Below are 19,438 nucleotides of genomic sequence, written 5' to 3'. Positions count from 1 at the left end.
GCTGGGTGGCGTGTCTGCTAACTGTGTAATACCATAATACAAATGACTAGATAGGTAGTAGTTCTAATCTCAGCATGGCAACTGTTTGTGTTTGTGTGAGAATTATGTACTGTGAAGGTTATACCATTTTGAGTTGTGTACCACCATACTCATCCTAATTTAGTAATCCTGTTGATGTCATTCACCTTATAAGTACCTTTGGATGAGGTGAAATTGTATAAGCTCTAAGGCACATCTGATAACTGTGTAACACTATAGTAGACAAAAATAGGTAGGTAGGAGTTTTAATCTCAATAATACTGATATGTGTGTGTGTGTGTGTGTGTGTGTGTGTGTGTGTGTGTGTGTGTGTGTGTGTGTGTAGCTCATATCTTGTGAGGCTGATACCATTTTGATGTGTGTACCATACATGCCAGGTGACCACCTCCTGATGCCATTACTTTATATAGTGTGGCAATGACATCTGCCTCACATGCAGATTGTGAAACCATTGTACAGGCCATACCAGTCCTCTGTACAGATGAGGAGTTCAATTGGAAGGCACTGCTTAATTAATTAATTATTTAATTGAATGATTGTATAATTATTTATGTATATAAGACTTTGTGCTTGTACATATTTTATTCTCCTTGAAGGCTTTGGCCGAGACGTCAAAGATTTTAATAAAACCTTGGTGGATACTGTGTTCGTTGTTCTGTGCCTCTGTACAGATGTGTCTGGAACATCCAGATATTTGGAACCTATTAGTGCTCTGTCTGCCTTAACAATACCCATGTATATGATATAGTTGCCAAATATGCCACAGTGAGTGTACTGACACATATGGCAGCATCAGGTATCATACCTGACTGAAACAGCATACTGATACGTCTTCTATCATCACACTTGTTCAGGCTTGTAGATGCAATACATGAGTCCAGATGCTTGGTTTTACAAGTGAAATGTTCATGTCATGGGTCACATTAAAGGTTGGGAAACGTGGGGATTGACATACTGTGGTCTCAATAAGTATATAGCAGAAACAAATGGCATCTTAACAGGTGTGTGTATACATTTTATATCCACTGTATAGCAGTAATGTTTCACACATGTCCCTACCTTAGTCAATTTGTCCAATACATTTTGCTGTTGTCTGTCCAGATGTCTTGGACTGACAGGTTGTGAGGTATGCTACAGGAATGTTACATTCTCTTCAGATTGGCCCCTGTGGTAACTACTCTGATGCAATGCAATTAACCCCACCACAAGTGAACATGCACATAAAGCAATACGGCTATTAGTCTTAGTTGTGAGCATGGTAACTTGCATGCCCTCCACATGCCTGGGATATTGCCAAAGCACAGCTGAACAATTCCATACTCACCATCTTCAGGCTGCTGTCCCATAGGGAGACCAGAGTGACCTATGTAGTTGTGAGAGAGAGGTATTGTCAGCAGACTCACATGTGCCCTTGGAAAAGGATGGATGCAGCATGTCTGCACATTTACAGTACAACATCCAATCCTACACAATTTGCTGTCTTTCACCATAGATTTGCATTTATGTGCATTAGAAATCCCCATCCACAACTGCAATCGTACCTGGCACATACATGTAGATACTGTACTGATACAAGCATGTATCATACAGTAGTCTACTAATCCCCACTGGGACCTTACTTGCACACTCCTTGTCCATTGTGTGGGTGCCACCCACCTCCAGCAAGTGGGGCTTTGTACTGTGGTGTTGTACTGTGATGGGTGGCCCAAGCTTGGCAAGGAGCTCCTCATTTGGTGCCAATGGGGGCTACATGGCTGGTCTCCCATCTGTGGTTGTGGGGTCCCTGGCCATGGCAGCATCCCTTTGCCAGGCATGGCATATGAGGTTGGTGGCATAATGCCACAGCTGCTCATATGTGCATGTGTACAGGCCCACCTTATTTACCCTGTGTTCAGGGTCACCCCACAGGGTGGTTCTCTCCCACAGATGTTGCTGACTTCGGCCCAAAAGTACTGTGTGATTCTGTATTATGCTTTCCATTATCAGGTTGTATTCCACTGGTGAAAAGGTGATGTGACATTGCACCTGGTAGACACTAACATGGAAACACATTTCAGGACCACATACATTTGGCAACAGTATGTCCAGTACCTGCACATGTACCTAGAATACCAGTAGCCAACACTCATAACCATACCAGTAGCCAACACTCACAACCACACCATACCACTGTAATCTACAGTATCAGCTTGCATTGCACTCCTGGTCCTGATGAGTCATATTGCCTGCAGTGAGGGCAAGTTGCTTGCATAATCCATCATTCCTCATTCAGGTCTGTGTAAATGGATGACATTAGCCATCTTCCATGCGGATGGTGTGTGGATGGTGCTGTGGCTTGCTGTGACTACAGATTGTAATGCAGCTGGGAACACATGCCTGAGTTCATGTAGGATGCAGACAGGGATGATATGATGTCCCATGGATACTTACATTTGTTGCCTTTCAGTAGGCAATATGTACCTGCTCACTGGTGATGAGGAGAGGGGTGTGGGTGCAGTACCTATCCACCTATAGTGATGCTGAGCCAGTTGGGGATGTTTGCCCTAACCCTACCTGCATCAGGTTGCCTGTAGCTATGTTGTGTGTGTATGTGATCTGATTGGACACCATTACAGGTTGGATTAGTATGTTGCCTCTGAGATTGCAGACATATGGGAAGATGGCCTTGGTGGATGTTTCCAATTTGTAATCATAATTGGCCTTACAGTAATCCACCTGTGACCTTATATGCTTGTTCAGACAATGGCTGACTTGATGGCAGGTTGGTTTCTGCCCCTACTTTGCCCTGTACAGCCACTATAGGGACCACGTCTGTGGTTTGTGTAATGCTGCTGTCTAGCAAAGGGGGGTTACTGTATGTTGGTGGAGGCAGGTATGACAAGTAAGGTATTGCTGAGTCCATACAGCCATGTATGTGTTCAATCTGTTGTTTGCAGTGGGCATGGCCACAAAGTCATAACACATTTGGACACCTCTTCAATTTAGTAATGATAATCATGCTTACTGTACTAACCATGGCTGTGTCAGGGCAATATATCAACCAGTTTCTTTTGAGTGCACAGTAACTAAGATTGCACACATGTACAACATGTACAGCTGTTTTAACTGACATTTTGTATCCCATGTCTGTTTTCATGAGGTGGACACATACACCTACTCATACTGACATGTGCTTAGCTAATATCTCACATACATGTCTGTTCTATGTCAGTATGGCACACTAAATTCATACTCCTGCTGTGCAGTCATCCCTCTCAACCTGTTACAGCATGACATCTGTAGGATGTCATGCATACATGGGTGCAATGGGACAAAATCAGTGACAGTGTCTCAATATTGCTGAAAAATACATGAGTTATTCAATAGCACAGTAACCTTTGCACTGACAGGCATCCCCTGGAGGATGTCCAACAGTCATATGGGAGGAAGAGAGGGGAAAGGCTAGGAGAGTGGTATTGTGGGTAAAAAGTCTTAATGTTGGCAGTATGAATGGTATAGGGACCAGGCTAGCTGATATGATGGCCAGTGGATGGTTGACATCGTGTGTGTGTGCAAGAGACCACATGGAAGGGGATTATGGCTGGGTGTGTGGTAGGCAGGTCACAATTGTGCTATCAAGGTGTGGACTGGAGGTGGAAGGGGGTAGGGTGTCTACTGAAGGAACAGTATGCAAGGAGTGTTTATGGAGGATGACGTAAGCATCTGATAGAGCGATGTTTCTGAAGCTGTAAGCTGATGGTGTAATGATGACTGTTGTTAGTGCATATGCTATGCAATTTGGTTGTGCGATGGATGAGAAAGAGAAATGTGGCATCAGTTGGATGACTTGGTGATGACTGTACCCAAGGGTGGCAGGCTAGTCATTACAGCAGATGTCAATGGGAATGTTGCTGAAGGGAACAGAGGGGGTGGGGAATTGAGGGATATGTATGGTGGTAAAAGGAGTGGAGATGGTAGTGGATTTTGCAAAAAGGATGGACATGGCTGTGGTGAATACACACTATAACATGAGCGAGGATCATAGGGTGACATACAAGAGTGGAGTAAGATGGACACAGATGGAATATATCCAATGTAGGAGGGTCAGTCTGAAGGAGATTGGAGACTGTAAAGTAATGACAGTGGAAAGCGTATTTAGGCAGCAGGGAATGTTGGTATGTGAGATGATGTTGGTGATCGAGATGAGGAGGGTGGGGGCAGCACCAAGGATCAAATGGTGTGAATTGAAAAAGTGTGCTTGTGAGGTGGAGTTCAGGGTAAGTTGAGACAGGCACTGGGTGGCAGTGACAATCTAACAAATATCTGGTTAAGTACAGCAGAAATACTAAGGGAGACAGCTAGACAGGTGCTTGGGGTGACATGTGGATGGAGGAAGCAGTACAAGGATGCCTGTTGGTGGACTGAGGAAGTACTAGACAGTATACAGAGACAGAGGTTGGGGAAGAAGGAGTGGACTGTCATAGAGATGAGGAAGGTATGCAGGAGTATGATAAGATGATGTGCATGGCAAAGAGGGAGGTGTCAAAAGCTGAGGATGGGCATAGGAAGAGTTCAATGACAGGTTGGACACTAAGGAGGGATGAAAGGAATTGTACCAATTGTCTGGACAGATGCACTGAGCTAGGAAAGATGTGCAGCAGATAAGGGTGATAAAGGATGATGAGGTATATGTACTCACAAGTGAGGAGAGTGTGTTGAGCACATGGACAGTGTACTTTGAGAGGCTGATGAATGAAGAGAATAAAACATAAAAGGTTGGATGATGTGGGTATGGTGAATCAGGAGGTGCAATGGCTTAACAAGGAGGGTGTAAGGATAGCTATGAAGAGGATCAGTACTGGCAAGCCTGTTGGTCCACATTGCACACCTTTGGAAGCATGGGGTTGTTTAGGGGAAATGGCAATGGTGTATTAGCCAGACTGTTTACTGATATCTTGGGATGTGTGAGGTTCCATGAAGAGTGGAGAGAAAGTGCTTGGGTACAGTGTTAAGAATGAGGTTGATGTGCAGAGCTGTGATAACTACAGAGGGACAACATTGACCAGTCACAGCATTAAAGTATGGGTAAGAGTAGTGGAAGCTATGTTACACAGGGAGAGGAGGAGTACTGGTCAGCAGTATGCTGTCATGCATGGAAAGGGCACTACCAATGTGATGTTTGCTCTGAGACTGTTACTGGTGGAATACAGAGAAGGTCATGAGTTGCTCTGTGTCTCTCTAGATGTACAGAAAGCATATGACAGTGCGCCTAGACAGGAGTTGTGGTATTGTATGATGAAGTCATGAGTGGAAGAGATACCTGTAAGAGTGGTACAGTATATGTACAAGGGTGGTGTGACACCACTGAGGTCTGCATTGTGATTTTCAGATGTGTTCAAGGTGGAGGTGGAATGATATCATGTATCAGCTGTGAGCCCTTTCTGATTTGCAATGGTAATGGACAGGTTGACAGACAAGATCATACCAGAGTCCCTGTTGACTATGTTGTTTGCAGATGACATTGTGATCTGTATTGAGAATAGGCAGACAGTTTTTGCAGACCCTGGAGAGGTAGACATATGCTCTAGGGAGGAGAGGAATGAAGGTCAGCAGCACTAGGACAGAATATCTTTGTGTGAATTTGAGGGAGGATAGTGGAATGTTGAGGATGCATGGTGTACAGCTGGCAAAAGTGGATGTATTCAAATGATTGGGATCAACATTTCAGAGCAATGGGGACTATGGAGGACTGGTGTAGAAGAGAGTACAGGCAGGATGGAGAGGGTGGAGAAGAGTGTCATGAGTGATATGTGACAGACGAGTACTGGTAAACATGACAGGTAATGTCTACAAGAGGGTAATGAGACCACCTATGTTATATAGGTTGGAGACAGTGGCACTGACAAAGAAGCAGGGGTCAGAGCTGCACATGGCAGAGTTATAGATGTTATGTTTTGCACTGGGTGTGACAAGGGTGCACATGTTTAGCAATGTGTATATGACAGGCTCAAGCCATGTTGGACAGATATGAGACAGTGTTGGAGAGGCAGTATTACATTAGTTTGGACATGTGCTAAGGAGGGGTGCTGAGTATATTGTGAAAAAGATGGTAAGGATGTAGCTGCCAGGTAAGAAGAAGAGATGAAAGCTTCAGATAAGGTTTCTGGATGTGGTGAGAGAGGATATGCAGGTGGTTGGTGTGAGAGAGCAAGATTCAGAGGACAGCCAGAAATGCCAACAGATGATCCACTGTGGCAATCCCGAATGGGAAAAGCCAGCGGACAATTAAGGAGGATGTTGTAATGTCAGTCTTCACAGATTTGGCAAGGATTTGACTAACATGACACAACTCTATGGGCAAATTAATACAAATATGAGGTACACATATGGTCAGTGTGCAGAACACTGGAATTTACTCTGCACATGCTTTGTATATTTGCTTTATATTTACAAGACAAAATGTGCATTATGGTTATATGCACAGGTAACATATGGATATGTACAACATCCCAGTCGCTGGCCTAGTCACTACAGACAGATCCATATATTATGGCCATCAGTGCTGTTCAGCAGTACATCAGCACAGCAAGTCTTGTTGAGGCATATGCTTTCAAACCCCTATTTCCATTATTACAGACCACCTACTGCATTCAGTTACATGCTTACTTGTTTCATGTACCTTTTTTTCTGGATATGTCACAGATATATCCTTTCTTATTCTTTTTTCTCACACTACTTCAGCTTTGCACTGATGGACTGTCTATGACAGAGGTGGTTTGAATAGATGGCAGCTTGTCTTTTGTAGGTAATGCTCATGAACATGTGATGTCCTGAGCACCAATTGGTGCTCCCCAGTTGCTGTTTGCAGGCAGAGCAGCTGTGTAATTATTCTAATAGCCAATGTCATGGCAACACACTCCTATAATTGAGTACTTCATGTGGGCATTGGCCCTTTCCCTTTCCTGTGAGGAAGAGATCCCGGAGGTGTGTGAGCTAATAATTCTTAGAACAAGATCTGTGGAGACAAGCCAACTAAATGGTGGAGAAGATTAAAGACCTAGGAGCAGAATGTGAGTATTGCTGTTATATGTTTTAAATACTGCTTGTTTAACAAGGTTTGTCTGAACATGCTACTTCAGCATGGGTTTCAGTGTGACAAAGTTCTGTATCTGCATAGCTCTCAACTGTAGGGCTATCCACATAATGGCGAGAGGTTTGCCTGTTATGTTTGGTCTGTACCCCAGATGGGTGTTGTCCTTGGCAAATCAGTAGCATACTCTGGTGACTGCAATCAGTAAATGCCAACATCCATTTGTGTTTCAGACATTATATCCAGCAAAAAAGTTATGGTACAATAACCCCTGTAACACGAGCAATTTTCTCAGTGTATAACAGTAATATTTCAAGTATGGCCATGTTTTGGGGTCTCAGTCCCAAATTATGTCAGGCTTGGTACAGATGCCATACTGTAGGAGATTGATAGGTAGGGTCTACCATTATTATATTCTGTCATTCCTGCTGAGGGGAAAGGGTAGACAACATGTGGGAGTCTGTACATTCAAGAGGTTGGTTTATGGAAAATGCTCTTAGATGCCCTTGTAACATATTTTATGTAGGGGAGAGTAAGGAGTGTTTTAAAACTAGGCTGTTAGAACATGTGACAGATATTACTGATGAGGAACGAGACAGTTCTATAGCTGTACAATTCAATAATTCCCACCCTGGGGGTAGTAGTCCTGAAAGAAGAATTGTTATGTACAGAATTGGTTTAAATTCTTAAATGTGATACTTTATCCCCTAGGGGGTTGAATGTATAGCGTAATTGGAGGCTGTGTATATACATGTAATTAAGTGTACTGAGTTGCAAGGTACTGCTTTAGAAAAAGTCTATTTCTCAATTTAGTCAGTCATAAAAGAACAGATGTTATGTACAGAATCAATGTATGTGTTTAAATGTCATACTTTATCCTCTAGGGGGTTGACTGAGGAGTGTAATTGGAGGCTGTGTATTTAAATGTACTTGTATGTTAATTGCTTCTTCTAATTAAGGCAAGTATTTCTTGTAATGTGTTACTCCTTGAAGGCTTTGGCAAGGACATCAGAGCAAAATGAACTTGTGTGAATTACTGGCTGTTTGTATTTTTGTTTACTATCTTCACTCATTGTAGTTGTGTTGCTAAGAGTTCACTGTATATGTCTGGCCATTGTGTATGGCCTATCATGGTTTTGTAGCAGCATGCTGTTCACTTATTAGTTGAACTGGAGGTCAGATGTGTGTGTCATAGGTCCTTTCGTATCCAACTGTGAGTGCTGCCCCAGTTATGGGTGGTCTATCAGTATGGGCATTTAGAGACATGTATGTATGTATATATATATATATATATATATATATATATATATATATCCACACATATCTATCTATCTGTATATGTAAATATGTTTTTCATGCATATATTTGTAGATAACAATCATTCCTGATTGCACAGCGTGTCTTTCAAATTGTAAATTCACTGTACTGCATGATATGTTGTAGAAAAACTTCCTGGCATCTCACAGCTAAAATGATCTAGTGATAAATTGCTGTGACTATGGTGTATAGCATTCCAGGCTCAAGACTGAGCATGGCTGATTATTTTGTTGCTGGCCAGAAGAAGGTCTGCTGGATACAAAGTGATTAAGGCCCTTTTAGCAGTTGTAAGTGGGTTTGCATGGGTTTGCGTGGTGCTGAGCGGTGGTAAAACACAGTTAAACTGATAGGCACTTAAACTGTGTAGGCTTCACTTACCGATGCTTACCAGTGCACAAATATGCTTAGCAGAGCTAACTACTGGTTATCATTCACATGTAAGCAATGTGTACACCTGCTAAGCATAGCTCAGCCCTGATGTTAGATGCAAGTGTTATGACTCCTTTTAAATCTGACTGTGCATGCTGCTCCAGTGTCTGCTGGTCTATTGGCTGTATGCCTTTGTAGTGGCATACTGAGACGTGTCCTGTACCATGGTCAGGATTCAGACTACACTGTGAATTGGACTACTATATGTAGGGGTAGTGTGTGACTAGCAAACTATTATGCATTTCTTCACACAGTCTGTATACTCTACTGTTCACCTTACTTACCAGTATGTGACTGTGACTGTGGTGGAATTGGTTGTGGGTATGCACTTTCACACTGGTGTCTGATTTTTGGTGCTGTAACATCCCTGTAGTGCCTGACATCCCAAAGGGGGATGACAACACATTTCCTGACATTGAGCTTAAGGCCATGGCTCTGACATCAGTCATTGGTCTCAGTGAGGCCTTTCTGTAGGATGTCAACATCACTTGGGTAGTTAATAGCTCCCAACTTGCAATCGTGTGCAAACATTGTCAGCCAGAGTCCCTTCATGTTGGTATGGACTTCAGAGAAGTTGATACCAAACAGGTGAGGACCTAGGACCGAACCCTGTGGAATTCCACACATGACTGGTCGGCAGTTTGACTTGGGCTCAGCTACTTTCACACTGTGGGATCTATCTGTGAGACAGTTTGCAACATACCTACTATTATAGGGGTTGATGTCTAGCTTAGTGAGTTTATCCATGAACCCTGAGTGGGGAATGTTATCAAAGGGCTTGGCCAGATTGAGGTAGGCTGTATGAACCACCTTGCCTTCATCCACACCTCTGGTGACTGACTCAAAGAAGTCAACCAGGTTGAGTGAACAGGCATGATCTACCCTTCACAAAAGCAAACAGTGTGGGATCCTGGGTCTGGAGATTCCCATATCCCTGTTTCTTAGGTCCATGATGATGTCTTTCATAGCTTTGCATGACAGCCTTGTCAGGCTAATGGGGTGATACTTCTCAGGGTCTGCAGCGTCTCCTCCTGTGTGGAGAGGGATAACTGTAGCAATGCACCAGTCAATAGGGACAAAGCCTGAGGTGAGGCTATGATTGAACAGGGCACACAGGTGAGGTGGCAGTTCACTCTGTAATTCATACAGAAGACCTGGGATATTGCCAGGTTCAATAGAAGCTGTACTCTTGGCCTTGGACAGTGGTGTGTTAACCAAAGCAGCAGTACTACTGGCTGCCTAGCAGTGTACTGGTATTGTGACTCGTCCTTTGGGGGTGGTGAGAGGGGTATAGTTGCCACTGAATCTGTGTGCCAGTATATTGGCAATATCTGTTGCCTCAGTATAGCAGTCAACATTGTACAGTAGCTCAGAGCACATGTTGGTATTATCATGGAGATTCTTTACATAACTATAGGAGGTCTTGTGGATGCAATTCTGTTTTCAGAGCTAGCTTTAGAGTATTTCATGAGAATTTCATCTTTTTGTTGAGGCTGATAAGGGTTTTTTTCCATTCTTGGGACTTAACCTTATTCCATATCAGTTTCCTCCTTCTGTTGTAGAGATTTTTGGGCAGGGGAACACCAGATTGGCTTCCCTTTTCTGGAGGAGAGCGTCTTGTTTCTATTGTGTATAGTGGAATCCATGCATTTATGTACGTGTTCATACTGCATTGATGTATGTTTGGAGGTCATGCGCCTAGTCTCAATTTGCATGGGTGCCATGAAGTTAGCCACCTCTGATCTCTGGAGGCCAAAGTTAGCCTTGGAAAGGTTTTTCATGGTGATTACCTTTGCAAGGGAGTGGGAGAGATGTGGATTCTAAGGTGATGACATTGTGGTCAGATCTAACCATGGCGGAGTTGGCTATTGATGTACAGCAACAATCACCCATGCTAGTACTGACTAGGTCAATGATGTTGCTACCTGTAGTGGGTGTGGAAACAAGCTGGTCCAGGCCATTGGAATGGATGAATTCCCGGCAATATTGGGCAAGTGCATTGATACATGGGTAGCTTTCACAGTTAATGGAGGGGTAGTTGAAGTCAACCAGTATGATAATGTTAGGTTGGACAGTAATATTCTCCAGGGTGTTTAGGAAAGTGGGGTTTGACTCTTGGGACATGGTTGGGGACCTACAGCAGGCTATGAGTTGAATTGCTGCATTACACTTGCCTTATCTGTGATGCATTATGTCGGGCTACCACTGTGGATGTTGGCACATCCTTTATGAATAAGGACTGCTTCAAGTGACTGCCTTTTGAGATTTGAACTTCTAGTGTTGAGCAGCATAACTCTCAGATTGCATTTGTTTGTAGCTGTTATATATTTAGGTATATTTATGTATACATATGTATATATATATATATATATATATATATATATATATATATATATATATATATATATATATATATATATATATATATATATATATATATATATATATATATATATATATATGGGTCTATGTTCTTTACTCAAAAGTACGGTTCATCGAACCTTACTTCCATGAACTGACTTCCGCGAAAGTGCATTTTGTTGAAAATGCACTTTCACAGACAAATATAAAAACCTAAACATAAAAAAACCCAACACATTAAACACTGATATGCAGGGGGGCAAGATCCCTTGTATCCCCCATGTGAGGTGCTGCACCCCCACCACACACCCCTACTTTAATATTCTCAATCCGAGATCGCACTACAGTGGGGAAAAGGGAATACTTCCTTATCCCCACCTACTCCAATCTCAACTAGAGGTTCCTTAGTTATACATCAACAGTATATGTTGATGTACAACTAACGGTACATGCTAACGGCATGGGGTTTTTGTTTGTTTCTTTTCTTTAGCGAAAGTGCATTTTTGACAAAATGCACTTCCGCTAAAGTAATTTAGACAAAGTATGGTTCGATGAACTGTACTGTCAATAAAACAACAAGGACCCATATATATATATATATATATATATATATATATATATATATATATATATATATCAAAAAATCCAATAACGAAAAGCAGCATACAACCCACAATTCAAAAGAGAGTCCTCAGGTCACCAGCTTCAAATAAATCCTCAAAGCGATGTTAAAAATAACTTGATTTAATACACAGTAACAGCAAAACGGAACATAAAACGTAAGCGCTTTCACGGGCTTTCCCACTTCATCAGACGTATCAAGTAACAAATAAAGCAGCTCACTTATATATATAAAATATTTAAAATACTTGATTAATCAATTAACCAAGAGCATACAATTTAAAGAGCTAGTACCTAATGAAACACATAATACATTTAAAGCTGGTATCACTCTGAACTGTGATCTCATTTTAAATAAACAAAAAATGAATGTACCATCAATAGCTTCTGTGCTAGGGTGACATCGCACATTTAATAACACTCATATATATAGTATATGAGCAGCTAATCAATTCAGATTGTTGCAGAACACTAAACAGTATTATAAAATGCTAGACGCCATTCCAGCACAGAAGTTACTCATGGTTCATTTATCATTGCAGAATATCAAACAGTGTTATTAAATATGCGATGTCACCCTAGCACAGAGGCTATTGATGGTACATCGGATGAAGCGGGAAAGCCCGTGAAAGCTCTTACGTTTTCTGTTCCGTTTTGCTGTTACTGTGTATTAAATCAAGTTATTTTTAACATCGCTTTGAGGATTTATTTGAAGCTGGTGACCTGAGGACTCTCTTTTGAATTGTGGGTTGTATGCTGCCTTTCGTTATTGGATTTTTGCTATTTGTTTTTTGGTTTGGGTCGTTTGTGTGGTGATATATATATATATATATATATATATATATATATATATATATATAGATATATATATATAGATATATATAGATATATATATATATATGGATATATCTATCTATGTATTTTTATGTACATAGATATACCTGTATGTATTGATTTACTTTTATATCTATACATGTATTTCTAAATGTATATATTTCATATGTATATCTCCACATATATTATGTATTTATTTGTCCATATGTATATGCATCTCCCATTTGTATATATATATATATATATATATATATATATATATATATATATATATATATATATATATATTTATTTATAAAGAATCTTTTTCCTACTGTTAAATGACTCTACTGAATGATATGTTTGAAAAACTTCACACAGATCTACAGCTCAGATGGCATAGTAGTAAATTGCTGTGCTGTGGTTATGGTGCACAGCATCCTGGATTCAAGACTTGTAAGGGCTGATTACTTTGATGCTGGGCAGAACAGGGGATGTTGGATACAGAGTGATTAAGGCTCTTTTAAGCAGTTGTAAGTGGGTTTGCGTGGGTTTGTGCAGAGCTAAGCAAAGCTAAGTGACGCTTACATCTGCTTACGTCAGCTTAGATTCGCTCATGTCCACTTAAACCCAAGCTAATTTTTAATAAAGGAAAAAAAAAGGGGGGGACAGGAAAGTGGTGAAATGGGGGCAAGCAGGGGATTAAACAAGATGAGAGGCAGCTAGAGATGTGCAGGACGGGTGTAGGAAAGGACCATAGCTCTGCATTTCTTCGACAGCAACAGCTGATATGACTGTTGGCAATTTGGAATTTAGAGCCTCACACCCCACAGAGAGGGGTGTGGGCAATATAAAATGATAATTAATGGGGTAGATTGAGCAAGGGGACTGTGTCTCTGGGCGAAATGCAGAACTATGTATGGGACATACTTTTTTTTGGGACAGATGCCCCTTATTTTAAGTTGAGTGTGGGATGTTTTCATGAAGGAGTACAAGTGTGGGTAGGAATGTTTGGTAGAAGAGGTTGCATTTGCAGATAGACAAGACACACAAGACAGTAGACAGGAGCAGTGTGAAGGAGACACCTTGGTTGGGGAGGGTGGTTGGGAATTGGATGTGCATCAGCCCCCCTAGATGGTAGTAGTGGGATTGATGTCCCCACCCAATGGCAGTCACCACTACTCCTTCACGGCCCCAAGGGTGGCTGTGCTGGGGGCTGAGCTGGGGGGGCCAGCTGACCCTCAAGCTGTGCCAGTCTGCCCTCCACCTGGCACACTCGTTCATCCAGCTCCGACTGGAGGACACTGCACACCATGCCACAGACATCTTACTGGGTGCCAAGATCCTCACCGCACCCATGTGCAGGGGGAAGATGAGCCCCATCCCCTGCAGTGGTTTCTCTTGAGGGTGGTGCAGGACCAGCAGATGAGGAAGGTCCAGGATGGGTCCCAGTCTGGGACCTAGTGTCTCGGTCAGGTGGGGTGGGAGAGGCAGATCTGCCTCAATCAGCCTTTCCGAATGTGCTATGGAGTGAGAATTAACAAGGTGTATTGGTTAGCCATGAACAAAATATTTAATAAGTAGTCGAAACAGCATGCATGAGTGCTCCAATTGATGCAGAACAGTGGAATTGTAACAGTGGCATGGCAAGCAGAACACATGCAGAAATGGAATGGCAGTCAGGATTGCAACAGCATGCCAGTTATATTTATGGAAACTGGCCAGCAACAATGGTTATTCAACAAGGTATGTTAGAATGTACACAGTTTCAAATATAATAATCAAAATGGAGCAAAGGTCCCAACAGTAAGTTTTGGTAACAACATACCCATATTACATTTTCTGCAATTATTAGAGCAGATGAGTGGTGGGGGAAGAGAAAATAATTCCATTAACAACTGCATTCAGTGATACTTCTCAATACACTACTGTTCAATACTCTACAGTTCTGCCCTCCCTTAACCTCTGCCTGGGCCATGCAGCTACTACAGCACATGCACACCTGTACATATGTGCATCTGGAGTACTATGGGGCAAGGTATGACAGCTCTACGTACATTAGTATAGGGGACTCATGCCTGTCATACTTACTGGTACAAGTAACAATGTGTTCCCTGTCCTGCTATTCTGTACGTGTACTTTTGGCATACTTGTACTGTGATGTTATCTGGGTGCAGCTTTCTTGGCAACAGGGGAAACTATCCATGACAGCATGGCACTTGAGAGGCTTGTATTGGCCATACTGCATAGTGTAGATGGCTAGCCTGCTTCTATTTGTAGGACTGGGGCTGCTCAACAGAACATTTGTACACATTTCATAGATATAGCTTCTGAAAATATTTCTTTACCTGTGGGGAAATGATCTGTCCTCAATAGATTAGTGTTTCTACCAATGTTCAAGTTTACAGCTGTAGAACTAGAAAGAAATGTTAGTAGCAGTCCCTGGATTTGAACCGTGGTGTGTGTGTGTGTGTGTGTGTGTGTGTGTGTGTGTGTGTGTGTGTGTGTGTGTGTGTGTGTGTGTGTGTGAAAAAGGGAACTACAGACCTAGCCCTTATTAGACTGAACTACTGGGGAAGTGGTGCTATTTTTGTTATTTCTATCTAGTACATGCTTGTCTACGCACTCTACTTTTTATCAAATGTCTTTTTATTTGTTTTCCATAATTACAACAAAAATCAGAACAAAAACTGTTGTTACCGTTTACACAATATGAGCAGATTATTAAAACTAGGCATATGGACATTTTAATAAAACATACTTCAATTTAGAATCAAGTCAACACACTCTACTTTTGCAGTCTGCACCTCTTAGTGTCTCACACCTACCTGTACATTCAGGACTACATACAGCTGAAATGCAAAGGTTAACACAAGGCAATGCTGGCATGAACACAGTACAAGACATTACTGAAGAAAATATCTACTTTTGCAGTTTGTCAGTTATTTCAGATCCACATTCTGAACTATGCAGATGAACAGTACTACATCACTTCACCTCAGTTACTGCATGCTGCAGCAGCTACACAGTTGTACTTTTCATATACAAGATAAATGAAAGACAACAGTTTATGATAGTCAGCTTTATTATTTTTGACATAACACTTTCTATAACTCAGAAATCGGCAGTTAGAATTACTGCATGATCTGCATAAGAGGACTGCTTCTCATTTGTAACGGTTACAGTAGGACTGACACAGCAGTTTCTTAGCAGGCTCTTTCAGACAGCCTAATACATATCCTACTCTTCCTCTCCTCAATTATACCTCATTTGCTACAAACCTCTGTATTACACAGCAGCTGGCACTACTGAGTTCTAACACTGGCAGCCTGACACATGCATTTATTCAGTACAGTTAGAGCACAATTATATATACAGACAGCACAACCTTTACTATTTCTGATTTATTACAGCAGATATTACAAATATTTCTGTACTGACCAAACTCTTGGAGCAGTCGGACCAAGAGCTGTGCATGGGCATCAGTGTTCACAGCCATCTCGTCGGCAGCTGTATGCGGAAAGAACACACACTAAGCACACCTGTACAGTATTATATACAATTTTTAAATAATTATTTACGCATATACGAACTGGATACTTATAAACCTCTGGGACATCCTCCGCTCATGCCTCTTGGATCCACTGGGCCAAGAGCTCACTCGTCCTATGCTTTAGGTCATCATAGTGATGACGAACCTGCTCACTAGATCAAGGAATGCCAGTGGCACTGGTGAGACTGCGTGCCAGATGGTGCCAGGCCTCCACTTTGCACTGGGAGCCCTGGTACTGGCCCTGCAGCAGTCTAGCTTCATGGTCTTTGATAAGGAGTCCAACCATGGCCCTGGACTCCTGGATGCCCCAGCTTTGGGCCCGAAAGTGAACACCCTCTCCTATGCCTGACATTATTACTGCCCTGATCAGACCTGAAGAGATATGGCTGTACTCCCACCAGTGCGGTTTAAATAAGGCCATTTTCCCGCATTTTTCCGTGACTGGCAGATTTTCAAATATGCTAAGCTATGCTTATCAGTGTTCAAATCCATTTAGCAAGGCTTAAACCAGCTAAGCAAAGCTTACAGTTGCTAAGGATTGCTTATATTTTCATGCTTAAGCAATCCTTAGCTAGGTTCACAGAGCTGCGGCAGGCTCAGCTGGCCACAAACAATTAAAAAAAATATAGAAACATTTTTTTTACATTTCCATATGGCATTTTCCCAGCCCTACACTACCATACATGAGGCATATGACTTATAAATATCATTTCTTCTTCTTTCGTTTTTTCCCGGTTAGGGGTTGCCACAGCGGATCACCTGTCTGCTCATGACTGGCAGTGGAGTTTTACGGTGTCGAGCTGCCTGCCTGGCACCCAACCTTCCACAGAAGGCACACACATGCACACACTCACACCTAAGGCCAATTTAGAGTGTCCAATCAACCTACAGCATGTCTTTGGGATGTGGGAGGAAACCGGAGCACCCAGAGGAAACCCATGCGACCATAGGGAGGACATGCAGACTCCGCACAGAAGGCACCCCAACCGAGGATCGAACCAAAGAACCTCTTGCTGTGAGATGACAATGCTAACCACTGCACCACCGTATCATTCCAATTCATAAAAATTAATTTACAACTGCTTCCACACATAAAATACATTGGATAGGGGTTGGGATTTGAACCATGTATGTCTTGTACGCAAAGCCATAACTCTAATCACTATGCTACATCAACACCAAGAGTTTTGCCTTCACAATTCTATCTGACTCTCGAACAGCATTTAGGCTGGGCTGAGCAAAGCACCGCGGTGCACTAACCTGCTGCGCTCTGCTTAAACTTTCTTTTTTATTGTAAAAAAAAAACAAAAATAAATATTATATTATTACATATATTTATCAGCAGGTTGCAGGCATGTTAGGCAGGGATCTGGCCATTCCGGGGACAGTCATGTACTGTGGAGGCTACTTCTTAGGGATTGTATGCTTTTTTTCTTATTTCAGTGTCCACAGACACTCACATGCTCAGTTTTACATTTTAATGTCTGCAGACAGTGAAATAATGCATAATATTAGAGCCAGGCTCTAATATTATGCTACTTCCTTGTTTGAAAGTGCGGTATAGCTCTTTCTTAGTGCAGGGGGTGTGTTTAAGTGCCCGTGCAGGACTTTTACATGCCCCCTGCAGTCGTACATAGATCATATAGGTGTAGGAATACAGCAGTGCACCCTCAGTAATATGTAGGGAGTGCTGCTGCTGTATTCCTACACGGAACAATCCATGCAAGAATAGACTATTCATGCATGGACTGTTCACAAATCTGGGGGTGAGACTATACTTATGGCATTTCAAAAATGTTATCAAAAAGTAAATAATGCTGCAAGTATAGATTATACAAATACAGAAGAATTCCTGAAAGACAATATCCCAAATAAAATTCCACAGGGGCATGTAAAAAATCTTATGACAGCCATAAAAATAACCAATATCAGAAAACAAACAAAACATTTAAAATGAATGAGGACCCAAGATCAGTTGAACCTATTTTTTGGCTATTACTTAATTTTGTAATAATGTAATAATGTAAGAAGTCCCCGTGGACTATGATATTTGCAGATGACATTGTGATCTGTAGTGAGAATAGGGAACAAGTGGAGGAGACCCTGGAGAGGTGGAGATATGCTTTAGAGAGAAGAGGAATGAAGGTCAGCAGGACTAAGACAGAATATATGTGTGTGAATGAGAGGGAGGATAGAGGAATGGTGAGGATGCAGGGAGTAGAGGTGGCAAAGGTGGATGAGTTTAAGTACTTGGGATCAACAGTACAGAGTAATGGTGAGTGTGGAAGAGAGGTGAAGAAGAGAGTACAGGTAGGATGGAGTGGGTGGAGAAGAGTGTCAGGAGTGATTTGTGGCAGACAAGTACCAGTAAGAGTGAAAGGGAAGGTCTACAAGAGGGTAGTGAGACCAGCTATATTATATGGGTTGGAGACAGTGGCATTGACAAAAAGGCAGGAGTCAGAGCTTGATATGGCAGAGCTGAAGATGTTAAGATTTGCACTGGGTGTGACGAGGATGGACAGGATTAGGAATAAGTATATTATAGGGTCAGCCCAGGTTGGAAGGCTTGGAGACAAAGCCAGAGAGGCAAGATTACATTGGTTTGGACATGTGCTGAGGAGGGATGCAGAGTATACTGGGAAAAATGCTAAGGATGAAGCTGCCAGGTAACAGGAAAAGTGGGAGGCCTAAGATAAAGTTTATGGATGTGGTGAGAGAGGACATGCAGGTGGTTGGTGTGACAGAGCAAGATGCAGAGGACAGGAAGAAATGGAAACAGTTGATCTGCTGTGGCAACCCCTAACGGGAGCAGCCGAAAGAAGAAGAAGAAGACTTAATTTTGTAATAAAGCCACTTGCTAAGTATTTAAGAGTGAAAAAATAAAAGGGGTACGATATTCAGTGCCACTTTCAGATCAATTTAAAATACAGCTGTTTGCAGATGAGATTTTATTGATGATAGGTGATACAAGCAACAACTTATATGCACTAATGGAATACATTAGAGCAATTGAAATTTTATCTAAATTGAATTTCAGTTTGGAAAAAAATTAAGTTGTGTTAATAAATCACTTTTTGTTCATAAATGGCATTGCTAAAAATATAATATAGAATGAAAAAATAACACTCTCACATATTACAGTATTCAACTTTCTAACAATTTAAAGAACTTCATAAATTTAAAGTAAGATAAATAATTTGAAATCTATTCACCATTACGAGAAATGGAAAATATTT

This window comes from Protopterus annectens, chromosome 1.part1 (assembly GCF_019279795.1).
Source record: "Protopterus annectens isolate FY-2018-M chromosome 1.part1, PAN1.0, whole genome shotgun sequence".
NCBI lineage: Eukaryota > Metazoa > Chordata > Ceratodontiformes > Protopteridae > Protopterus > Protopterus annectens.
The sequence above is the reverse complement of the archived record's forward strand: the minus strand, read 5'-3'. Positions refer to the sequence as shown.